This window comes from Marmota flaviventris, chromosome 16 (genome assembly GCF_047511675.1).
Source record: "Marmota flaviventris isolate mMarFla1 chromosome 16, mMarFla1.hap1, whole genome shotgun sequence".
Classification (NCBI taxonomy): domain Eukaryota; kingdom Metazoa; phylum Chordata; class Mammalia; order Rodentia; family Sciuridae; genus Marmota; species Marmota flaviventris.
In genome coordinates, this window is record NC_092513.1 from 36,486,226 (window position 1) to 36,513,842 (window position 27,617).

General features: G+C 34.8%; 1 protein-coding gene across 3 annotated transcripts in view; it reads right to left on the reverse strand.

Moving 5' to 3' along the window:
• The window catches only part of Galnt1 (polypeptide N-acetylgalactosaminyltransferase 1), a 122,047-nt gene that overhangs the window by 83,379 nt on the left and 11,051 nt on the right, over nt 1-27,617 (reverse strand). For 2 of the 3 annotated variants that reach the window (XM_071602808.1, XM_027935641.2), the window contains exon 2: nt 2,627-2,681. The gene's annotated coding sequence lies outside the window, so the exon portion shown is untranslated. Of the gene's footprint in view, nt 1-2,626; nt 2,682-3,722; nt 3,738-27,617 lie in introns of those variants that run through there. The other variant, XM_071602809.1, reaches the window with a different exon arrangement.

Below are 27,617 nucleotides of genomic sequence, written 5' to 3' on the forward strand. Positions count from 1 at the left end.
GCATGGAACTTTCCCCATGTAAACTGTCTTTATTGTATAACATGAAATAGAGTTCAAATAGCAATGGAATAGTAAAAACTTGTTCAAAAACCTAAAATTAGGCAATTTTTAAAATTATGCATTGTTTGCTTTTGTGAAACTGGTATTTCTGTGAATCTGCAAATTCTATTTTTTAAAAAAAAGGATCCCAGTATATTTAAAAGCCAACATATATATTGATTTAACTATTTGAAATTCATATTTCTCTATTGTTCTGTAATGCAAGATATTGCATATAAATCAGATAGTTGTGGACAAAAATGCTGGAAATTCTATAAATCCCTAAATAAAAAGAATCTACAAATTTCCCCCCAGAGAAATGAAATTTATCAACTATTTCTACTATCTCAATTTTTTTTTTTTTTTGTCCTAAATACTGAACCCAGAGGCACTTTAATGCTGAGCTACATCCCCAAACCTTTATTTTATTTTGAAATAGGGCCTCATTGTTGCTTAGGGCCCCTCTAAATTGCTGAGACTGGGCTCAAACTTGTGATTTCTCTTGCCTCAGCCTCCTAAGTTGCCTACAGGCATGCACCACTGTGCCTTTTTTTAAGTTTATAATATCATGCTCCAAAGACTATATCTATCATCAAATACTTCACTCATTATTTCATGTAAGATACCATAAAAACAGAATTAAACACAGCAGGTCTGTACTCTTTTAATCTCTAGGGCATATCTGAGCCTTGGTGGTAACCATAGCCAAACTCTGAGAACTGAACCCTAGAATGTTCAGTTACTGGTTAATGATCTTATTCTGTATGTTCCAGGCAATGGTCAGGTTGTAATAAGCTATTAGCAGGATTTAAAGAATCGTCAAGATTTGTGATGTGTACCTGATATCTGTCTAGGGTTTCAAATTTCAGTTGCCAGAGATAATTATATGGCAGAAATAAATGTAACTGTGGGACCAGCTCCCTATAAGATTAACACTTACAGCCATGGCTACAGATATTTTGTATGTGTCTCTCTCATTTATAGCCAGAGAAAAGCATGTTCATATGATTCTCAGAAGACTTAGAAGCCTAAGCCTGACCTCTCTTATATTTATCTGAACAACTTTTCCCTGCTGTTTTGTACTGTAGCCTTTGCTATAATAAACATCAGCAATGAGTACAACTTTATATTGAGCTGTGTGAGACTTTCCTTTAATGGCAACTGAGACCAGTCAAAACAGATACCATTTTAAAATGTGGCTTGCCATAATACCTACTTCTCTATTTGTCAGAAGGTAAGTGATCATAATTACAATCCCTTCAAATGAATAAATCAATGGACAGGAGAAATTTTAACATAGTAGCCCTGAAATTGCTATCCTTATAAAAGCATGGTTGGCAAGGTTACCCCTGGCTGGCACCTAGGAATCTGAATGGTAAAACAGTTCTCTATACCCATTTAAAACCTTCCCTAAATGTTAAGTGTGGATCACTGTACCTAAACTGTACAAACAGTATGATTTATGCCACGCATTTGTTTTCCTTCTAGAATCTAGAATTTTTCTATGTGCTAAACAGTAGATGCCTACGTGACCAACCCCAATAAAAACCTTGGACACTGAATCTTTAATGAGTTTTCTTGGGAGACAACATTTCACAAGTGTTGTCACAATTCATTGCTGAAGGAATTAAAGCACATCCTCTGTTACTCCACAGGGAGGGTTCTTAGAAGACTATACCTGCTCCTCCCCATTTCATCCCTGCAACTTTTCCCCTTGCTTGGTATCCTTTTGCTGTAATAAATCTTAGCTGTTAGTATGACTATGTGATACAGCCTGAGTCCTTCTACCAATCACTGAACACAGGGGTGGTCTTAGGAATCCCCAATACAATCATCACACTAAAACAGAAATGAGTGTGTGTTTACAAAGCCCAATATACTGAAGTTCAAATGTAAGCTCAAATTACAGTTTCAACACTTATACATACCCTAGCTAAGTTAATTTATTAACAAAAAACCTAAGCTTCTTTATTCCTTAAATGAGAAAAAAAAAAAAATACCTACTTCATAGTACCATCACAGTAAATTAAATGAGGGAATGCACAATTCACATACTACACACTTAGTAAATACTAAATGGTATTCCCGGGTGTACTTTCTGAGATGAAACAATCAAATCTTTTACATGTTCACCGATGCAATGAAAATTTTATTGGCCATTTGGGGCACCACAAAAAGAATATCAGCACGATTGACCTTGTATCTTCAAATGCTGGCTTTCTGAATTATTTCCAGATCACATGACAGGATTATTAGGTAAACTTGACCAAGTTAAACTCTAAATAAGAATTATCTTTTGATTTCTGAGGCTGATCTTCATTTAATATTCAAACTGATCTCTCTAATGAGAAATGAAAGTACTAATTAACTAGTACTGGGGCTGTAGTTTATGGTTATGATTCTCAAATTATTAAACTGGGATTTTAGTATAAGCCCTTCTCTTACATGTATATGAAGCATAAAGTCCAACTAATGTAAGTTCATAGCATAACCAGTAAGTAGGTTTTCAAACCTAGAAAGCTAAAAGATCAAGCCCAAATGTAAAAAGAACAAAACTGAAGTCATTCACTCCAGTCTATCAACTTACCCCAAAGCAGTTTTTCAAATGAATTAATATTCCAAATCCACATGTCCCACATTTCCTGTTGAAAAATAAATTTCCTAAAATCAGTAGATTTCAAAGTAATTCTCTCTTTCCCCACTTACCTGAGCCACCCTTTTCCACCAGACTGCAGGCCAGCTGCCATCTGAGTGCAAGGACATGACAGCACACAGAACCAGACCAACACACTTAGTGTCTATTAAATAAATGAGTGGGTCAAAAAATGAAATATTACTAAAATCCAACACCAAATTCAGTGGAAATACTATAAAATTTTCTTTCTTGTTCTAAGAAAATTATGAGGATATTAACTTTTCGGGGAGAGGACAAAGATGCTCAGCTTATTCACTATTCTACTTCTACATATTTTACTGAATTGGACCTCAACTGAAGTCAAGTGATAACTCTATGCTAAGCTTCCTATTCCTAACTGGTCCATATCAACTATAATCATTCTATTTCTCTTAACAGTGTAAATGATCAAATCCTGAGGGGGAAGTCTGCTAGGAAGCATTTGGGAAAAATTATTCTTCTATATAAAAATACTGAAGGAGAGGGCTGGGGATGTGGCTCAAGCGGTAGCGCACTCGCCTGGCATGCGTGCGGCCCGGGTTCGATCCTCAACACCACATACAAACAAAGATGTTGTGTCTGCTGAAAACTAAAAAATAAATATTAAAATTTTTTAAAAAATGCTGAAGGAGAAACTATACTTTTCCATCTTTGGATAAGCACATTTAGAAGAGCTGTAGCCATTCTGAGGCCATGAGGGAAGCAATCATCAACACGCTAAGAATGACAAAATAAAATCATGGACAGTACACAGAACCAGACCAACACTGAAAATTCCTGCATGTGAACTTCTTGATACATGACTTGATAAAGCCCTCAGTGATCAATTGGGTATTCTGGCTCCTACAGTCAAATACTTCCTGATATACCACTCTAAAACTTATAATTATTGATTTAGATAGGTATATATCCCTATGAAGAAAAAAATGAAGATGTAGAGAATCTAAATTAAGAAATCTACTTTCATGGAAGAATACAAAAAAGTAAAATTTCAACATAAACTTCATACCTAAAAACCAGAACTTTTGGTTTCTGACATCTCCAGCTTAGACATGACATTACAGTCAGGAGCCACATCACAACAGGATATGTTCTGAAAAAATGCATCATCAGATGATTTCACTGTTATGTGAACATCACTGTGCTCACACAAACCAAGTAGTATACAGCTACTACACACCTCAGTTAAATGGAATATATCATTGTATATGGTCCATCCTTGCCCAAAATACTGTTATGCAACACATGGCTACATATAATTAATCACAGGATTAGAGATTCCTAATTTGCTCATACTTTGTCAAATATCTGCAAGACACTACTATAAGTAGTCTGATGCACATAAACATGAAAATGTTCAGTCTCTCATATGGTTTGCTTATGTTTCCCCCAAAGTTCATGTGTTAGAAACTTAATCCCCAAATTCAGATGCTGATGATTTTGGAGATAGGATCTTCGGGAGGTAATCAGGGTTAGATGAGGTCATGAGGGATTAGTGACTTAAAAAAAGAAGAAGAAGAAGAAAAAAAGAGACCTAAGCTGAAATGCTCCCTTGCTCTCAACATGGGATGCCCCTCTACTGTGTTATGATAGGGCATTAGGTCCTTATCAGGTGCCAACATCTTGATATTGGACTAGCTAGCCTCTATAACTTTGAGAACTAAATTTCTTTTATTTGTGAATTATCCAGTCTCAGTTATTCTATTATAGCAACACAAAATGGACTAAGACAGTCCTTTCCCTCAACAAGTTTGATATGGGAGATAACAGGGCAAGCTTGTATGGCACTTCACAATTATTATTATTGTTTTATTTTCTGTATTTTGCTAAAGATTCCAAAAGCATAGGGGCTACAAAAAAGACAAACTGGGGGGAACAAAGACTAGGGAATTGGTCTAAGTCAAAAAAATCCAACAAAGTATTTCAGGTGGACAAACAGAGCTAAAACAGGGACTATCTAAGGAATAGCAAGCAGAAAAATTAGTAGATGTAGTTGAAAGGATGTATTCACAACAGAGGAATTCTTGGCTATTATGCTAAGGTATTTGAGTAAGTCATTAATTACTTCCTCTATTTTTATTTCTTAAACACAAACGCCAGATCATTACAACACAACAATCTGTTGTGGTTTAAAAAAATATGTATCATTCCCCCAAACACGAACTTAAACTCTAGGAAATACATTGTCAGGATCATCGACAATGCAAGATCCTAGGGATTATTAGGAGCAACTTCTGGGAAATAAAGGTTCCAGTGGGAAATTCCTTCAGACAGGAGCCCATGCTATTTTCTGGTCATAGAGTCCCCCAAATCACTAAGATTTTGTGATTTTTACCACAATATCAATCTTAGCTTCAAGTGCCAAATTTTTGCCCTATTTCCCTCAGATTATCCTTCTCTCTTCTTTACCATTCTCTGTGCAAGTAGTCTTCATTCTCCATCTCTAAGGTCTGGCTTCACTTCAATGAAACTGCTTGTTGATCAAGTCACTTTAATGTCCCATCACAACAGATGCTTTTCTAGCCTCATTCTACTTGATGTCTCAGTCATCTTAAATTATTTTGGGAATAGGTAGACTATAAATAACCCTCTTCTTCTCATGGCTTCCAGGACCATTGCTTTTCTCTTACTTTTCTGACCATGCTTCAGTCTTCTTTACTGGTTCCTTCGCCTCTCTCCTGGATCTATGCTTTAGGCCCTTGATACACACAACGTACTTCTGAAGAAACCTATCAGTTGCAGTTTTACCCACTGTGTACCAAGGGCTCTCATCTTTTTTACCTTCTTCCTGAAACTTCTGGTTAGTCTGTAAGCTTCTCCAGCAAGGGAATTGTGTTTTTCATACTTGACTCGCAAAGATGTTATGAAATATCTGAAGACAACAGAAACTCATCTATAAAATAGCAATTCCTCTCCAATATTACTGTTTATCCTTTCCTAATACTTTACTTTCCACTATAGAACCAACCACTAATCTATACATTAATTTATTAATTATCTTGTGAGCTCCACAAATGCAAGGACTTGGTTTTATTTAATCTAATACATATCTCTAATTTCTGGTATAGTGCTTTGCTTAAGATAAAGAGTTTAATATTTATTACATAACTAAAATACTAGAAAACAACATAAATGAGACAGAATAAAGGTAAATAAAATCAAAATATTTTAAAGTTGTGTTTACATATAGGATAAGAGATAATTTACTTAATGTTGAGACTTACTCAAATATCACATTTAAAATTAAAAGGTAACACTAATTATGTAAAATAATGTTAAATGTAAATATCAAAGTTGAAAAAGGAATAAGAAAAACAATTAACTGAAAATAAGGAAAGGAATTTAAAACCACAAATATAGAAAGCACAAAATGAAATATTAGGGAAAAAATCCAATAAGAAGATGTCAAGGGCTGAGAATGTGACTCAGTGGCACTGCACGTGCTTATCATGCATAAGTACCTAGATTCAGTCCCTACCACTGAGGGAAGGGGGGATAAGATACACTGTTAGATAGGAGTTTTTAAAAATAATTAATAAAACCTATATGTTACTTATGAGACTACACCAGAAATAAGGATTCCAAAAAGTTGAAAGTGAAAGCACAGAGAATTTCACTCAGAAAAGTAGAATACTTACATTGGACTAACACACCCATAAACAGTAAATTATGATCTCTGGCCAAAACAAAACTAACTATGTGCAGGCTCCAGAGAGCAACCAAAAGGCAGAAACTAGCGAGAAGCCAACACTTGAAAGAGAGAAACATATACTAGATAAGATGTGCTTTTTTATATATAGCTGCTTCCTGAAGACAGATACCAACTCAGCAAGACAGCTAAAACTCAAGAAATTGCAATCACATTACCTTGAAGTACTAAAGGATGAGGTACCAGCTAGCACAGTAACTGTAAAGTGAGGAGGAAAACCTAGAAAGTGGAACCCCAAAAATATGTATGTAAATTCCAAAACAACCCTTAGCTAAGCCATAAATCATACAACACAAGACAGACTCCTGTTACAAAACCAATAGTTAGATGGTTAAAATAACTGAGCAAAGATATCCCCCTGTTGCCTAATTTAGGGGAATCAGTTTAGAGTTTAAGTCTAGCCAGTTAACTGCCTGCTAGAAAAACAAAGAATCAATACTCTTTAGGAGAAAAATGAATTGAGGGTCAGAAAAAGTATTATCCACAATATCCAGTAAACAACAAAAAATTACTAGAAATAAAAATAAACGGGAAAATGTTATTTGTCATCAAGGAAAAAAAGCAATCAACAGGTATCGAATATAAAGCAACTCAGATGATGAAATTAGTTAAAGAAGACTATAAAGTAATTATCATATATAAGTTTAGTAAGTTAATAATAAAGGAAGAGAGAGATCTCTCATCAGACAAAATTATAAAAAAGAACCAAGTAGAACACAAAAATACAAAGTCTGAAATGTGAAGTTTGCTTAATGGTTTAACAGCAGATCAGAGACAACAAAACATAAGGTCAATCAATGTAAATATAGATCAAAAGAAACTATGCAATCTGAAGATCCAAAAGAATAATTTCTTAATGAACAGAACCTCAGTGAGCTATAATACAACATAAAATTAACATGTGAAATTGGGAGTCCAAAAATGAAAGTACAAAGAAAATTATATAGAAGAGGTTTTTTCCAGTGACCTCTAAAGAAGATAAATATAAAAAAGTAATAAATCCTATAATTAGAGCACATCATATTCAAACTGTTAAAAATCAAAGATGATAAAAATCTTAAAAGCAGCTGAGGTAAAAATGACATTTTATATATGAGGGGAAATGGTTGACTTTTCTACATGAAACAAAGACATTTTCGTGTAAACAAATGTCAAGACAACTTATCTCTCACAGCCTTGCACTGTAAGATATGTTAAAGTTTCTTCAAGTACAAAGGAAATGACTCCAGAGGAAGCTGTAAGAAAAAATGAATAACATAAAAAATATAAATATATGAATATAAAAGCCTACTTTCCTTTTTTAATTTCTTAAAAGACATATGACTAGTGAAAACAAAAATTATAGCTTTGTACTATTAAATTTATTAACATGAAGATACAATATGTGACAAAATTAAAGCAAAGGATGGAAGTGGGAGAAAGTTTAACTATGCAGTTGAAAGGGATTTACATATTATGTAACACAGTACAACCCAGCATCCATTTAAAGCTAAAACCAAATAACTCCTGGGAAATTAGAATAGGAAAGGACTTTGTTAACCTGACAAAAGATACCTGCCCCAAATCTACCATAAAAATAAATAAAAACTATTACTGATTAAGTGTTGGACTTATTATTATTATTATTATTATTATTATTATTATTTGGGTGGTGGTGTTGGGATTGAACTCAGGGCCTTGTGCATTCAAGGCAAGCACTCTACCAACCAAGCTAAATCCCCAGACCCTTGGACACATTATCTTAAAAGTTAGGAAAAAGACAAAGATGCCTCCTATCACTTTCTTCTGTCTAAAGTATACTAGAGCTCCTATCCAGCACAATAAAACAAGAAAAAGAAACAAAAGATTTAAGAATCAGTAAGAACAAAAAAGAGAGAAAGAATTTGGATTAAAAAATTGAAGGAAAAAAAGACTACTGGAATTTATGAAATCAACATACAAAATTTAACTGCATTACTTAGTACAAATAACAAAAAAAATTGCCTTAAATAAATATGTGTGTGTATGTGTGTATGGAATGTGTGTGTAGTTCAATAAAAAAAGTAAATTCTCTATGTGCTTTATACAGGTTTCCAATCAAAACCTCAACATATCTCTTTACAGAACTTTAAAAGTAGATCCTAAAACCACATGGAAAATGGCCAAGAACTAGGTGAGACAATGCTAACATATATCAAGCAATGGTAATAAGTCAGTGTGATACATGAAACAGAATAAAAGACCAACAAAACAGAATAGAGCCCAGAATCTGAACCATATGAATATGCAAACTTGATATATGACATAGATGGAACTACAGATCAGTGTAAAAAGGATGGGCTATTTGAAAAATATTCACCCATGCATAAAAATAAAATTCTTACTTCATACCATACCAAAAAAAATTCAGTTACATATGGATTAAAGACTTAAAGATAGATAGATATATATAGATATATATCTCTCCCAAACTTTAAAATATTGGCCTATGTCTCCATGTCATTGAGTAGGAAAGAATTTCTTAAATAGCAATAAAAAAGATGAATAATATCTAGTACACAAAAATAATACTTTTAATACAACCAAAGACATCAGACAGCTAAAAGTGGACAAAGATCAGGAGAAAATATCCACAAAACAATTAGCAAAAGATTAGTATCAGAATGTATTAAAAACTTCTCTAAATCAAAACAAACAATAAACAAGAATGCATACAACTGAAAATGGCCAACAGGAATAAAAGGGCAAGCCACAGAGAAGAAACCAGAAACAACCAATGAACATAGATAAAAATATGTTCAGCCGGGAATGGTGGTGCTTGTATCCCAGTGACTCAGGAGGCTAATGCAAGACAAGTTCAAATCCAGGCTCAGCAATTTAGCATGACCCTGTCTCAAAATAAAAATAAATAAATAAAAGGGCTGGGGGTGTACCTCAGTGGTTAAGCACCCATCAGTTCAATTCCAGGTAACAACAAAAAAAAAGTTCAACCTCAGCAGTATTAATAAAAACACAAATTAGGGAATAAAGAAATGGACATTCATACATTGTTGTTCCAAGTATAATTTGGCATTGCCACTTGGAAGAGTGACCTGGCAATACCTAGCAAAGCTGAAGAAAGTACCACCCTACCATTCAGTAATTCCACTTCTAGGTTCATAACCCTGAATAAACTCTTACATGTGAATATAAGTAGACATGATTGCACCAGTGTTTATAATGACAATAAATATATAAATAAATAAAAACCTAAATGTACATCCTGAAGAAAATGATAAATGAACTGTATTACAGAATACTATAGAGTGGTTAAAATGAATAAGCTAGAACTACATCTATATAAGTAAAAAACTCTGAATGAGAAAAAAGTAACTTGCAGGATAGGTACAGCCTCTTCCACTTATATTATAGTTTTAAAACATGTTTAAAAAAGACATACTGCTTACAAGTACAAATATAACTTGTAAAGATAGAATAAGCCAAATACATGTTAGTGGTCACTGCCAAGGAGGAAGGAGAAGGGCTTCAAATATACTGAAACTTTTTTTAATAGAAATGATCTAAATTATGGCAGACTGCTACTTGTTCACTTAGTATCTACTTTCTTAGCAAACAAACTATTATTACTACAAGTGGCAATCTACATCTCCTCGCCTGCCTTGCAGATTAGGGTAGCCAATAACATAAAATCAGAAGTCATTGGATATTTGGCTCTGGGAAAGATATTTAAAGGAGACAGACTTCACTGGAAGATGGACCCTTTTGCCCTTATGCCTTCCTCGATTCTACTCCCTAGAATGTGAACATAATGGATGGAGCTGCAAAGACCTTCTGTGCAATCATAAGATAACCTTGACAGGGAAAATAACAAGCTAAGGAAAGACAAAAGGAGCTGGTCCTTGGCAACCACACAGTTACCATATCCAGAGTGGGGAGGGGGAAACACTTTGGTTTGTTTTAAAGTACCTTTTAGTGGGGAAGAAAGGAATGCAGGCATCTTTCAGATGCAGCCAAACCTAATCCTAACTGTAACTGAATGATATAGGGCAAAATATTAAGATAAGACAGCGGAGAAGAGGACTCATGTCTCGTTCCTTATCTTCAACTCACTGTGCTTTTCTATAGGTTTTTTTACATTAATTTTAAAAACCTTTTACTTCTCAGATTTTGAACAGTGATTCTCAAACGTTACCCACAAACTTCCGTTGGCTAGCAGATCAAGTTAAGAGCAGAGACAACATGTATACATATACTCTGAGGTGGCCAACCAGAGTGGATAAAGAATTCACCAGGAACTTGCCAACTATACTCTAGAGAGCAGTGCTGCCACTGCCAGTTTGGATAATAAACAAGACTGTAAGATCCCACAGTCTCTTGGCACTGGACTGGGGATGAAAAAGACCAAAAACAATGTGCAGACTAAATGGAAACCTGCTGTCACTCCTTTTCCCCTATTTTTCCTTCTCCATGCATTTCCCAGAGCTCAGTCCCATAATTTTCTTCTTCCTCAACTGAATCACCAAGGAGAAGAAAAAAACAGTTGTTCCCTTAGATAAAATTTTGATTGTCTTTTACAATCATAATCATGAAGCTCCTTCTAAACCAATTCCATTAAACACCGTGTAATGTTTCTTGGATATTAATTTAAGTGACCTTTTGAGATCTAAAAAGTTTCAAATTCACTCAAAAGAAAAAAATGGGGATGGAGTAGATTTTATATTCTGACCCAAGATAATCATCTGAAATATTTAGTTACCATTGAAAAAACAAAACAAAGAAACTGTTCATCTGTTAGTCTGTTACAGATAGTGATCTAGTCAGCAAATTTGGTATATCAGTTTTTGTGTTGTTTTCCTAATTTGGTTTCTTTCTTATTTAGTTTCTCTCTAATGTCATTTAACTTTTCCTAGTTTATAATCTTAGTGGTTGTTTGCATTATCTCCTGCGGATTTTTCTGTCAATAGCTACTACCTGTCTCACTCCCTCATTTCAATTTTCTCCGTAGTCTCAAGCTTCCGAATTCATACCAGTTAAGACCCCTTTTAGGGGATGACATTTCAGTACCTTTTAATGAGATTTTTTTTTTTCAGCTTTTACAGGGACAGATTATAGGATGTGCTTCCTGCTCTCAAACAAACAAAAATAGTGCAATTAAGCTGTTATTTACTCAACAATGTAATAGGAAATTAAGTAAATTGTTGGAAAAGTCTCCAAAATAATCCTATTTAGTTCACATCAATAGCTCAAAACATTTTTTTGGAATTACTTTTTAAAAATCTCATCTACATTCTCAAAATTGTATGTTACTAAAAACCTTTAAACCCTTGGGTTATCTCTCCCAGCCTTATTAAAAACACTAAGTATGTTTGTCTTTCTATCAATAAAAATATCTACTAAAAAATAAACTTTTGCAGATGACATTTTCCACTTGAGTTTCAGAGAATATAATTAAATTTACCCACAGCAATCTATTCCAAATACAAATATTATATTATAGCCTAGTCTCAAGCTTCCCTCTTTAACTATAAAGCCAAGAGGAATAACTACAAAAATTTTACAGATAAATGTAAGCGTTTTCAAAAAGCATATCTTTAATAACTATAAAATAACGTTTCAGCTTTCACAATCCTATGATAGCACTGAACATAATGCTATGCCACTAATGAGACAGTTCAGAGAATAGTTACACTTAGCTATAATTTTCAGTTTTGCATTTTACTGTGCTATGTTTCATTCTTAAACAAACAAAAAAGCACAGAAGTCTTAAAAGAGAAGATGAAACCTTCACTTGATATAGCCAAGTTTATGGTTTCATTATAAAGAATGCTAATCTTGAGGGAGAATTATGAAAAAGAAGAGAGAAAAGAAAAATACTAAAAACCAGGTATTTTACTCTTCCTAAGCAGAGCTTTTTTACAAAAAATAAGTGTAATGTGTGGACCGTGTGTGACTTCTGAATCTATAAGCCAACTTAAAAAGACACTTTAGGGACCACTAGGGAAATATGATAATGGACTAGGTATTAGGTACTACTAAGGAATTATTGTTAGTTTTATTAAGAATAACGACATAGGGCTGGGGCTCAGCAACAAAGCACTCGCCTAGCACATGTAAGGCACTGGGTTTGATCCTCAGCACTACATAAAAATAAAGAAATAAAAATAAAGATATAAAAAATATTTTTAAAAAAAGAATGACATTGTGCTGGGTGTGAGGGGCACATGCCTATAACCCCAGCAACTCAGGGAGCTGAGGCAGGAGAATCACCAATTCAAGGCCAGCCCCAGCAACTTAGTAATACCCTCAGGAACTTAGTAAGAACCCAGCTTCAAATTTAGAACTTAAATGGGCTGGGGATGTAGTTCAGTGATAAAGCTTCCCTGGGTTCAACATGCAATACACAAAATAAAAACAATAATAATAATAATAATAATAATAATAATAATAATAATAAAAGTAATGGCATTGTGGTCCTCTTTTAAAATGTTCTCATTTGGGGGCTGGGGATATGGCCCAGTAGTACAGTGCTTGCCTATTATGTGAGGCCTAGAATTCAATCCTCAGCACTGGGCATGGGAGTTTCATTTTAAAAAATTCATACTGAAGAATATTAGAAGTAAAATGGCTACCACTTTAAAATACTTGCTCTTGGGACAGGAGAGAGAGAGGAGAGGAGATTAAGAGGTGAAGCACAAGGGGCAAAATTGGTCTTTGTTGAATCTGGAAGATGGATACAGGTTTAAGAAAATTTATTTTACTTGTCCCTCTACATTTATATATGTTAGAATTTTCTAAAACACAAAAATTAAAATAAAGATACGACTTAAATGTGTTTCAAATAGCTAAAAGATAAATTAAGATTGCCAATGGATTTTATATTCTACTTTGGCAGACCAAGTATTACAAACACTAGTTTTCCATAAACTTGGGGCATGCACATATTCACTCACTCAGACCATGGAGAACAAAAGTAAGTGAGACAATGTTACTGTTGTTAAAAAGGAGAGAGTAAAAACAAATTTGTAATGTTTCAATAGAAGGGTATGGAGAACAGCAGCAAGATAGAAGATGGAAGGAGAAACTGAATGGCTGCAATGTGCGATAAGTATATTTACATATCACTGCTGTTCAAATGGAAGAGGAATTACTCATGAAATTGTGTTTGTTTTTATACCATACCTCATCCCAGCATAATTAAATCAGAATATATGGGTACAGAGTTCCTCCACGAAAATTATTCATTAGAGAATTTCACCCTAACAACAACCCTTTAAAGTAGGTTTTATCTTCATTTTCCAGCCGAGAAAGCTGTACAGTCGCAAGTTTTAAGGGTGATTAGAACATTGACATTTACAGAACTAGAGGGTCTGAGAGGTCAGGGAGAGTGGTGACTAAAACAAAAGCAGACAGAATTCTGAGAAAGGAGTCAGGGACAATGCTAAAGAGAAAGGTTAAGTGACAGCAGAAACTGTTTTAGCCAAGTATTCAGCAAGCAACAATGAGTTTGGTGATTTAAGTGCACCACTAAAAACATCAGAGGGGCTATTTTACTTACCACAAACTGTGGTAAGTAAAGAAAATTAAACATTACTCAAGACTTTAGGGTGCAAATATTTGAGGGCTTAGTATAGACACATATTAGCTACAGCTACACAAATCTGGATTAAAAAAAAAAAGTATTTGCAATTCCCAAACAATAAAGGCTCTTTTTAAAAACAGGATATAAGTTAAAGGAGAATGAAAGTATAACAGTCACTGAGTACTTATTATGTAACAAACCTTTTTACTGGCACTATATTATATAGTCTTCCCAACAACTTAATGAGGTAGGTCTTCTATGCTCATCAACTTACAGATAAGAAATAACATTTTGGCATAGAATGCTCGCCATGCCACACCCAACTCTGTTGGCTGTGCACGTATGTCTATACGCCCACCATGGTCAACATCTGGCAGCTGAAGGAACCTGGTGGGTGGCAAAGGCTTTGATGAATATATATGAAGGAAGTAGGAATGAAACCAACACTGTGAAAAATGGATGTGATGCCTAAACCAGATTCTGTCATCACTTGTGATGGCAAAAACCTCACTATAAAGACTGAAAGCTCTTTGAAAACAACAGTTTTCTTGTACCCTGGGAAAGAAGTCTGAAGAAACTTCAGCTGATAGAAAGACTCAGAGTGCCTGCAACTTTACAGATGGTATATGGGTTCAACACCAGGAGTGGGATAGGAAAGAAAACACAAGAACAAGAAAATGGAAAGATGGAAAAGTGCTGGTGTCCCACTTTTGTGCATAACTGACAGTTGTACGCAGGTCTATGAAAAAGTAAAATAAAAATTCCGTCATCACTTTAGACAGCAATTAGCTGTAAGAACCGCTAATTCAGCTCAGTTCAATGAGCAAATCTCCACACTTTTTTTCCCCATTACTGTGTTCAATTATCCTTATCATAAATACTTTACAAGCAACTATTTCAGCGTGTTGGTTTGTGTTTGTGCTAAAAACACTCCAGAAAAAATAAATAAATAAAATCTGAAACTTTAAAAAAAATTCAGGCACAGTGGTGCACGCCTGTAAAAACTTTTTCAGGCACAGTAGTGCACGCCTGTAATCCCAGAGATTCGCTCAGGAGGCTGAGGCTGGAGGATTGTAAATTCAAGATCAGCCTCACCAACTTAGTGAGGCTTTTAGAAGCTTAATGAGATCCTGTCTCAAAAGAAAAAATAAAAGGGCTCAGTGGTAAAGCACCTCTGGGTTCAATCCCCAGTAGCACCCCACCCAAGAAAATAGGTAATTTTACCAAAGTCACAGAATATATATGTCAAGGCCAGAATTCAAAATTAGTCAAGTCCTAGTAACCATGGTAAAATTCATAAATCTGTACCCTTTACATTGCTCCCCTCTGGAATTTACATAAATGAAATCATACTACAATTTATTCTTCTCCTCCCTTTTTAATCCAACATGTTTTTAAGACTCATCCATAATTATGCATTAATAGTTCATTAACTACAGTGTCACAAAGCAAGGGCTGGCAAACTATTTTTGTAAAAACAATTTTTGTGGGAATATAGCCACAACAATTCATTTATATATGGCTTATGACTGCTTTTGCACTATAATGACAAAGATAAATAATTGTGAAAGAGAATTTTGGCTTGCAAAGCAAAAAATATTTATTATCTGGTCCTTTAAGGAAAATTTGCTGACAACTGTCATAGAGGCATACATGGATAATGCTATACCCAATAATGTCAAACTTTCACAATTTTGTCAGTATAGTTTTTAAATCTGCATTTCATTAATAACAAAGTGGCAATTTTTCTCCTATGAAACGGCTCTTCCTTTTCCTTATTTAGCTTTTTCACATTTACATACATGTGAGTACTAACAAATATATTGTATATTGTGAGTAAGATCCTTTATGTGTTAGAAATTTCTTCTGCTACATACTTGTTTTTTAGGTAATGGGGATTGACTCCAAGGGCACTCTGTCACTAAGTGGCATCCCTAGCCCTTTTTAAATTTATCTCAAAACTTAGTCTCATTAAGTTGCCCAGACTGGCTTTCGATTTGCAAGGGAACACAGCCCAGGGCCCTTGCACATGCTAGGCAAGTTCTCTATGAGCTAAACCCTTACACTCTATACTAAGTCTTAAAATCTTGTAGAACAAGTGCCTGCTTCAGGGATTTTACAATTAACTTGTCAAGTTCCACAAAAACAAATAAAATCATATTCCGCAGGACTTTTTAAAAAAATACCAATGAATTTACATATTATTGACAGGTTAACATATATTTTCAATAAACATGACCATGTCCCCACATATATTTAAGTCTTCTTTAATGTCCTTCAATATATTTACAACTTTCCTGATTTAAAGATCTTGCCCTCCCTGCATAGTTTGATCTTGAATTTTCGTCACCAAAATGCCCATACATTAAAGGCTTGTCAGCACCCTGTGCACTGGGAGATGGTTGGATCTTTAAGGGATAGGACCCAGTTGGAAGAAGTTAGATCTTGGGGGTGGGAGGAGGGAGATACTCTTCAAGAGGTTATTAGAACCCGGTTCCCTTTCTGTCTTTCTCTTTTTCGTTTCCCTACAGAGCTCTGAAATAAATAGGTCTCTTCTGCCACATGCTCCCACCATGATGTACTATGACACCACAGGCCCAAAGCAACAAGGCCAAGCAACCATGAAGTGAAACCTCTGAAACTGTGGGCCAAAAAAACCTTTCTTCCTTTTAAGATTATCTTACCAGGCAATGGTAGCACACACCTGTGATCCTAGCGCTTGGGAAGCCGAGGAAGGAAGATTACAAGTTCAAAATCAGATTCAACAATTTAGTGAGGGCCTAAGCATTAGCAAGACCCTGTCTCAAAATAAAATAAAAAAGGGATGGGGATTGGACTCAGGTCAAGTGCCCCTGGGCTCAATCCCTGGTACCAAAAAACAAACAAACAAAAAAAGATTTGTCTCTGTTATTTTTTATAATGATAGAAAGCTATCAAATTCCCCTTTTAAGTATTTATTCCTAGATAGCTCTTTAATTATTGTGAAATGTTCTTATTATATTTTTTATTGTATGTAGTTTAGAGTAACAGAATTTATTTTACTATATGAAGCTTATGTTAAACACCTTACGGAACTATCATGAATCCAAAAAATTTATCTGGTCTTCTTGAATTTTTTATGAAGATATTCATATTGACTCTAGAGAATGACCACCTGGTGACTTCCTAAATAAAGCCTTATAACTTTTTTTTTTTTCCCTATTGCACTATCTCGTATTTCCAGTGGAGATATAATGCAATGCTGGAGAGATAAAGTATGATGGACATTTCTATACTGTACTAGTTCTTGTATTTAAAGGAATGCTATTAATCAAGTATGATATCTGCAGTAGGTTTCTCATAGATATCCTTTATCAAGTCACAGAATTTCCTTTCTGTTCTGTCTGTAATGAGATTTTTACCATAAAAGGCTGTTGATTTTAAATTTTAAATTCATTTTCTGCATCTTTTTTTAAAAAAAACTTTAAAGTGTTCATGTGAATAATTACATTAATAGATTTTTGTAATGCTGAATCAAGTTTGCCTTCCTGGAAAAAACCCTCTTTTCAATATGTAGTATTTCCTTTACACACTGCTGAATTGAGCTTGCCTACCTATTTTTGATAGTCTCTTGTTCCTTAGCCACATATTTTTACCCTTTATACACATTAAACATTTTATATTCTAAATCTGACAACTAGAATATCTGTATTTTTAAATACCCGGTTGTAAGTTTTCTTGCTCTGCTCATTAACTGTCACTTATTTGAAGTTTTTTTTTTTTTTTTCATTGTAAGCTCATGTTTCTTGAAACTTCACCTGCGTTCTCTCTCTGAGGCCTGTGTTCCTGTATTTCTCCAGAGAGGAGATGATTTGGTTCTAAGTCCTAACCTGAGACCACTTTTCACTAAATTCTTGGCTAGGGATGGTTGTTGTTTTTTGCTTGCTTGTTGTTTTTGGTTTTACCATTCAGGTAGTAGGAACTTTAACCCAAAATCCAGTTAGAGCGGATTTATAGTTTCAACTTCTCAGGGAAGACTATTCATCCTTTCAGTGAAAAACAAGCTTAGGCAACTTTCCCTTTCCCATCCCACACTTCTCCCTGCACTGTGGATGAGTTTTCTATTTTTTCCTAGTTTTACCCACTGATATCTTTCAGGGAGTTCCAGGTCTCTAGATGTTACTTCTGATCTTTCTTGATATCCCATGGTTACCTGCAGAAGTCAAATCTCTAAGCTTCCAGAGATCTACAGTATCCCTGGTAGTGTGACTACTACATAACCTCTGTGGATTCAAGGTTTCTTGTTTTTCAACTCTGTTATGGTTTAGATATGAGATGTCTCCTGAAAGCTCCAGTTAATACAAGAATATTCAGAGGTGAAACGATTAATTATGAGAGCTATAACCTAATCAGTCCACCCTAGCTTTGAATAGACTAGGTATTAACTACAGGTAGGTAGGACATAACTGAGGGTGGGGACGGAGGGGAGTGGGCACTGCCCTGGAAGGGTGTATCTTCCCTGTAGCACTTCCTCCCCATCTCTGCTTCCTGACATTGCCGTAAGCTAAGCAGCTTTCCTCAGAAAGGCCCTCACACCATGATATGCTGCCTCATCTTGGGCCCAGAGCAATGGAATTGGCATTCTATAGTCTGAGACTCTGAATCCATGAACCCCAAATAAACTTTTCTTCCTCTAAGTTATTTTTGGTGAAGGCAAAGCAAAGACCAACTAAAATAGTCTCTGAGGAGTTGCCTTACTTGTACTCAAACTCAACAATGGATTTAAGATATTTTAAATATTTGGTCCAGTAAAAAATATTAATGTTTTATAATGTAGACCTTTTTTTTTTTTTTCCTATTTGAATGTCTAGTCTGCCACACTGCCAGAAAAAGAAACCTTTCTTCTATGAGCTGCAACAGTTGGCCAGCTGACTATTTTTCCCCAAATGAAATGTACCTTTACTACCTAAAGCCAAAGGAAAGCTAATTAACAAGTATCTGCCAAACACTGTTCTAGGCACTTGGCACATAATCATAAAACTAAACAAAAATTAATGTAAAGTGTCTATGTGGGAGAAAAGACAGCAAACAATAAACATAAGTAAACTGGATTATATTATAGAAAGAAGTAAATACAGTGGGGGAAAAAAAAATCAAGTGACTGGGTAATAAAAGGATCAAGAGTGTCTGGCGTTGGGATTGGGGGAGTAAATTAGTGGTAAAGAACTTGCCTAGCATGCCCCAGGCATTGGGTTCGATCTCCAGCAAACACACACACACACACAAAAAAAAAAAAAAACACACACACACACACTTAGTGGTGGCATAGTGGTTACAATCCTACAAAGTAGCTATTACTAAAACATTTCATATTTCCCTACAACATACCACCAATTAAATTTTATTAAGTATAAAATTATAAGGAATTATGAGCATTTTCCTCTTAGTGTGAGGTAACAAGGAGGGCAGCCTACAGATATGTTATTACTACATGACTCCATCTACTTCAAAGAAACTGGGGCACACTTTAATATTAATACTTGGAGATGGTGCTCAAAAAGTTGTAAGGCTCCTTATTCAAAAAAATTAAAATAAGTGAAATCTAAAAATAAACACGAAAAAAATATGATATGATCAAAGTCAGTACTTGATGTTCACTCAAAGAATGATTTAATAAGCAAAATTATCTTTCACAAACACTTCTAAAGATAATTACAATTTAACTGTATTTCTATTAGTCAATTCTTTGAATGTTATACCTAACCTAGAAGGCAACTTGTCCAATTATCTGATTCTATCTTTCATGGAGATATGCCCTATTAACTCTTTAAAATGTTTTTTTTTTCTTCTCTTTGAAAGAACTGGTACAAAGCTATTAAATCACACCTTAAAAAACTGAACTCCAAACCCAAGATAGTACTTTGTAGCCTTATAATTACTTTTATGGTTTTTATCTTTCAAGTTTTTGCTATTGAATGGTAGCAAATAAAACTAAAGCTAACATTTTAAATAAACATTGTGTTATATAATACAACAAATCATCTTTTTTTTCATTTTTTTCCATCTCTCTTTTTAATGCTATGAATGATAAATGGTGATAGTAATCAGGCCACTTTAAGTTGTCTGTCAGATAAAACTCCCAAAGGACAGGGCATACAAAACTTAAACATAGGATTTACTTACAAAAAATAAAAATTTTATAGGAAACTTTTGCTGTGATCCCCTTTTCAAGACAAATTGTTTAAGGGAAAGGAAAAACTCCAGAGACTTCCCCCCACCCCTCTTAGTCCCAGCACATATGCGCTTTAACCCAAAGAGTTCCACTCTGTCTCTATACACTGAAGGTGAGTTCAACATATTATTTGAAAATGTACTCCTGCTACTAAGAATTTTGAAAACTACCTCTAGCATCAATTCTTCAAGTGAAGTACAGGGATTTATCCTGCATTCTAGGAATCATCAAAACCCTTTCTACAAAGTCAAAACCATTTTTATACTATATCAAGTTATTTGCCATTTTATTCTTATTCTCTAAGTATACAGCAGAGTTCCAGGGACTACATGATATGCAGCATCAAAAGACTGATTAAAAAGATTATGAGAATCCAGCTACAAGAAAGGCAGATACTGTGTTTTACACAAATATAAAAACAATGTCAAATTTCTCACTAATTTTTTGTTTGCTAAATTATTTTTTGTAAAAATAAATACACTAATATGTAATCAGATTATTATTTTGTGGAGTGTTTGTTTGTTTTGCAGTACTAGGGGTTGAACCAGGGCCTGGTGTATATACATAAGCAGCTCTACCACAGAGCTATATCCCCAGCTCTCAACTTAGTACTTTAAATGAACTACCTTTAAATTTTTAGTTTTTGTCTTTAATATAATAAATATCAACATATATTTCCCACAAAATAAACTTTTGGGGTCATTAATCACTTTTAAAAATGCAAAATGGTCTAGAAAACAATAAGAAGCACAAATCTATAGAACAAAACAAAAATCATAGTTTAAAAAAATCCACATTTACTTTCATTCATTCCACAACATATATTAAATGCCTGTGTTATGATACGATCTAGAATAGTAGTAAATATGACAGACAATGTTGTACTCTCATGAGACTGTAGTCAAGTGTTCAGAAATACACAATAAAAAAGTGACACTAATAAGAAACTCCATGAATAAAAGAGTTGGTGTGTTCTCAAGTGACTGTGTTACTATATTACACTGGCTCTTCAGGAAAGGCTTCTCTGAAGCACTGTATTGAGGAGGAAGGAGATGGGGGAAAGCAAGGAGCCAGCTACAGGAAGAGCCTTCCAGGCTAAGATCTTTGGGACTCTGCCCATCACAGTATCAACCATACTCCACCTTCCACACCTGCTTCAAGTGCCCTGCTCTTCAGTTACATCCACCAGCTCTTAGATTGGCAAATATGTCAAGTTTTCTCTTGCTTCCCTAACTCCACATCCATCTAAAATGTCCTGTTTCTCCATCTACCAAACTTAAAGATCCAGGTCAAAGTTTTATGAATGCAGAGGTTTTGCATTCCCAGGATCCAGGGCTATGTCTGCTGACATATTGCTAGAACTCACCAATATCTCCCTGTCTTATGGTACCTTTATTAATGTCATGTAGTTGTGCTTTTATATGCCAGGTTTACCCATTTGACTATGAGTCTCTTGAAGGTATTTCTGAATTTGCGGTACTGAACACAGTGCCTAATTTACAGTAGTTAATAATCATCAGGCAAATGACTAAAACAAATGAATCACTGGATTTTTGTTGTTGTTTTGTTTGGTAGCAGAGACTGAACTCAGACGCACTTGACAACTGAGCTACATTTCCAGCCCTTTTTTTTTGGTATTTTAGAGACGGTCTCACTGAGTTGCTCAGCGCCTCACTTATATTGAGGCTGGCTTTGAACTTGCGATCTTCCTGCCTCAGTCTCCTCAGCAACTAGGATTACAGACATGTGCCACCAAACCTGGCTGAATCACATCTTTTATTCTTATTGTAGCTATTTTTATGTCTAATCTTTTACATGTATGAATTATGTCTCATTTGTCTTTCTATCACTGAGTCTAACACTGAGCATATAAAACCACACATAGTCCATATATGGTAATCTGTAAAGCACTTTATAATTTTTAAAGCCACTCTATAAAAGACAATATTAAAAGGAATATCCAAGTTACGATTTTACCTAAGAATGGAAGGTGTGTCTGGTATTCATGGAATGGAAGGGTCTCAGTTCCCCAGACCAATATTTAAAGGTAGGAAAGGCTCTATGTTAAACACTGGATTTTTACTAAGGTCAGTCAAAACCTGAAAATTGGATTTAACATTCCAGCTGGCAATGCACAGAGCAAGTTAAACAGTAAAAAAAGATCCCCATATTACTAGTTCTGATTATATCTAATCAACTGAGCTTATTTTTGTTATGTGAGAAGCTCGATTATATACTAGCTGTTTATACTGCAACTTCCTTAACCCCACAATGTTCTTAATTTTCAAAAGCTCTGAATAGTTTATTTATTCATATACTTTTCTAGTAGTTCTCTTGAACTGCTTATCCAGTATATTCACCCCAGCCTATGGTGAATACATTCTTTTCTTCATTCTCTTTCCTTTGAGTCTTTCAAGACTGGTTAGAACTTTCAGAATTTACAGGAAAATAAAGAAATTTAATCTACACCAATAAATAATGCAGCAGGACTGGAGTATGACAAAGATGATTTATTTATTTTGGTGCTGAGGACTAAACTCACAGTTTCGTTTTCTACCACTGAGCTACATCCATAGCTCCTATGACAAACATTTTTTTAAAAACAAAACTGTTTGGAGGGAACACAAAATTGGTTATGCCAAAACAACTATCAGAAGGTCAACATTCACATTTTAAAGTGATTTAACTATGAATCATGTTTAAGTAACTACCTGCTCCCACTTATTTCTATCAGCAGTCATATATTTAAGTTTAAAGTGATTTTGAAAAACAAAAACTATTTGATTACTGCTCAAATTAGCTTAATTTAGAAGAAAAACTGTAGTGGGGGGGTGCATAAAGCAAGTTTTCAATAACAAACATGCTGGCCATTGTACCACGTTTTCTACAGGCAATAGGGACATACCACACTTACACAATTATAAAGAGTTCATCTACGCTATCATAAAGGCCCTTTGCTTTTCCTCATCTTCCTTCCTGTGAGTCTTTCAAGGGTGGTTAGAGCTCTCCGAATTTACAGAAAAATAAAGAATTTTAAATCTATACCAATAAATTTTGCAGCAGGATAGCAAGTATCACAAAGATGATTTATTTATTTGGTGCTGGGGACTGAACCCAGTTTCATTTTCTACCACTGAGCTACTTCCCAGCTCCAATGACACAAATTTTTTTAAAGAACAAAACTTGCTGGAGGAAGAACTGGGAAATAATTCAGAATAAAATTCCCTGGAATTATTTATTTTAACTACTCATATCATTATTTTTATGACCACTGTGAGAATAGCAATTATAAATTATACTGTCTCAATATGACAATTTAAAGGTGGCAAAAAATTAAAACTTTCAGAAGCATTTCTAATGTCCTATTAGAGAGAAGAGGTTAAGCAACAGCAATGGGTTCTAGGTAAAGGAACCCTTCCCTATCCAAGGGGTGACAGGGAACCCCAGAATCTCAAAAAGTCTGAAAAACAAAGCTATTTCCACATCCTACAATGTAGGCCTCAGAAATAATGCTCTATTAAGCTCAGGTTATCCTATATACACTGCATAAATTGACTGTACTTTAATTGACCTGAAATTTCTACATAAAAATTCAATTTCAACTTAAGCTTTTAATGTAGATATCCTCTAGAGTACCACTAATATTGAGGATCAAATTTCTAAAGACAAATATAGACAACAAAGGAAATGAGGGTAAGATTTAACGTAAAACAAAATGCCAGTGGCAATCTGTCAATTTATAAACACTGCTATGTTAAAAAAAAAAAAAAAAAATGCCAGAAGAAATTGTTTTAAAATGATATTTTATTTTGTAAATAAAATAAAATTGGACATCTGGAAAACTGAGATTTGGTGATGAGAAAAATTTTATATGACATAAGCGTTATACATATACTTACTGCTCTTCTGTGGTAGGTTTAGGGATCTGTTTAGAAAGCTTCTTTTACTCTGTTCACTGGGTAGCTCTCATTAGAAGGAGTATCTGCAATTGAACTAATAATAATGCCCCATGAAGGCTTAGTCTTAAGTCAGCATCATGAAATGGGTGTTCATTTTCTGTTTTAAAGAAATAAATGAGGTAAAATATGCAGCCAGCGATTCTTTTTTCCCCCTGTCATTTTTTTTTCATACCTTTATTTTATTTATTTATTTTTTATGTGGTGCTGAGGATCGAACCCAGGACCTCATACATGCTAGGCAAGCACTCTACTGCTGAGACACAACTCCAGCCCCTTTCCCTGTCATTCTAATAAGTAAACTATAATGAGGATCTTATTTTAATTATCATACTATATTATTATTTACTCATACAAAATGAACATCTCTAATCTGAAAATATAAAATCCCTCAAATTCCAAAACACTTCAGGTCCCAAGCATTTTCGACAAGGGATATTTAATCTGAACATCTGTCTCTCTGCCAAACTGTGAGACTAAGATGTGATGAGCAATGGGACAAGGTTTATTCCAGTACATGAATGTGAGGGAATGCCCTAGAGAAACAGAGAGCTGTGGTGTAAGAAATTAAATTGAAGGAAGAGAACCCAATTACTCTAAAACCTTCTGCTTAGTGAAATTCAAGGGCAAATATTTTTATGAGGTCACTTTCAAAGAGTTGTATGATAAAAAAGCACTCAACCTCAGGTTTACTGGTATTGCCTATACACAACAGGCGATCTTCCACAAAGAATCAAGTCCAAATGATCTCCTCATCCTTCCCCCCAACCTTTCTCGCTGAAATCCTTTTTCCTTAGATCAACATACTTTGGCATATAGATGGTTCAAGCTTACAAGGAAAGTCTATGACTGCTCAATAATATTTCAGGGCAGAGAATATTCAGAAGTTAGAGAATAATACAAGTTATCCAGCTGGCTTGATTCACATTTAAAGTTCTTGATAATTTTTTCCACAACTTCTATTTTACTGCTGTATTCTATATTACTAGATCCAGTCTACTGTCACTTGTCTACTAGTTTCTACCTTCCTGCCCAATCTGAATCCAGCTACTGCTCCCATTGGTCTCCAGAGAAAGTAAAAAAATTCCAGTTTAGGGCCCAGATAATGTGAAAGTTTCCCCATGTTTCTCTCTTTGCCGTAACTTATCTTAACCTCTGTATGTAACACCCAATATCCTAAATTCTCCCCAAATTCTCACCGCCCCTAGTTTTCACAGCATCCTCTTTCTCCAAAATATATCCCTACCTTCTTCCATTATTCAAAATGCAATTCAAATTTAATTTTTAAAGATGTCTATCAGCAAGTCACACCCAACTGATGTTTTCTTCCTCCTCTAGTTTAATTATCACATCTTTTCATAATATTATACTTCATAAAAAAACATTTTAGATATCTCTCATGTGGCCCAAAAAGGATTTATGACTTCCATTTACATTGTTAAGAAAAAATGACTTAGGTGAAACAATCATTTTTCACTATAACCTTCTGGTACTGTCAGGATATTTTATCATATAAACATGTTATTTTTCTATTTTTTAAAAAAATCCCACTATTTAATAATACAAAAAAGTATCAAATTTTCCTACTGTCCCAATAATAGTTTTATGAAGAAATATGTTGACATCAGATGGAGAGAAGAGAGCTTCCCTAAATTCACAATCATTTTGATTTTTTTTTAGTTTTGTATGGAGGGTAAGAGGTGGACAAGAGCTTGTTGCCACAGAATTACTTTCTGGTCATTAAAAAAAAAAAAATGCTCTAGCACTGCTTTTAAAAAAAAAAAAAAAAACCTAAAGACTTTTTCAAGTACTTGACCCCTCAGAAAGTGGTACTACAAGTACTCAGGCTCCCAAGGAATGTTACAGCAAGATTATTCACTGCTTACAAGTCTGGGAGCTGTAATAAAGTGGGAACACAACTGGTCCAGACTTACAATCATCTGTGGTGCGTGGGTAAGACTCCTAGGTGGACCCCATCCTTTTTCCCTAAGCAGAATGGATCACTCCAGATCTTTTGACATATTATTTTATTACTTTTTTTGGTTATATATATGAGAGTAATTTACATAAGATATTTTCCATGTGAATGCTATAACATATCATAAATGTGAATTAGTCAAAATCTGCCACTTGACTTAGGCCCTACCCCTAAAATATCTGTTCCATATACAGAGACTGATCTTTTTGGCACTATCCATTGAGCTGATTTTAGCACTAGATCTACCATCTTCCTCCCTATTTCCAACCCCATCTCAAGCTTGCCTTTAGCAGACTCAATCCTGGTGATATGTCTTATCTCAGGGCCTACTACACCTTAAACTTACACTCCAGTCAAAACTAAACCTAGACAAAATACTTCTCAACCATGGTCTCCTGACCAGCTGGTGCTTAGATTCCACCCCTGCCAAACCTGCTCTTCTCCATCTACTTGCAAATCACCTCCTGACTAGGTTTCCAGTTTAGGCTCAACTACCAACCTACAAGTTATACAACCTTTATAATTATGCACTTTGGCACACATAAATATCCTTCAATAGGTTGGACTTTTTATTTTTAGTCTTACAATCTCTAACCCTAGACAAACACCATTATGAACTTCTACTTCAGGATATTAATATAGCACAGAAATTTCTGGAAACACTGCTTAGTTCATTGTAAACTCATGCTAACTAGCTAGATGGTGCCCCATTCTTTACAACTCCTCTCCTTCCACCTTCATTTATGCAAACCCTCACAAGTCCTCTAACATAATCCCTGCTCTGCACAGAAATCCTACCTCATCAGATTCAAGTTCCTCCCACCTCACTTTTACCTCACAGTTCCTTTGTTCCTCTCTCTCAAAGACTCTCCTCCTTTTCAAGGATAATATTCTCTACTTATACACATAATTACATTCCTTTCTATATACTTGGTTTCCCTGTCCCACAAATCACTCCTCTTCACTGTTTCACACTCACCAATTGACTCTACCAGCCCTTTCCCTGGCTGTAATTTATAGACTAAAAACTATGCAAAAATGAGAGTTTTGCCCCTTCTATGTCTCCCCGTAAGAAAGATGTTTAAAAACTGAATGATTTGCCAACATTTAAAAAATCAAGACATTTCACTTGAAAAATCAAGATGGCTGGTTCCTCTGATAAAACAAAATTCTCTGCCATCACTACATATACACAAGCAGTGCTATTTCCTGCTCAAAATCTTTCAAGAACACTGAGGACAAGGTCCTGCACCAGCTATCCACAGTAATTTTTCCACCTTCATCTCACTCCTCTTCCCTTCTGCTAAAGGCCCTTCAGTTACACTGATCCTTCAGTTCTTTAAACCGAATGATCTCTCTTATGCTACATGGCCTCTGTATATACCATTCTTTTTACTGGAAATCCTCTTGCCCTGACTCTCTGTATTATTAAAATCTTTTGACTTATGTATTGCTGCTGAAATGTCATTCTCCAATACTTGCAGAGCACCTG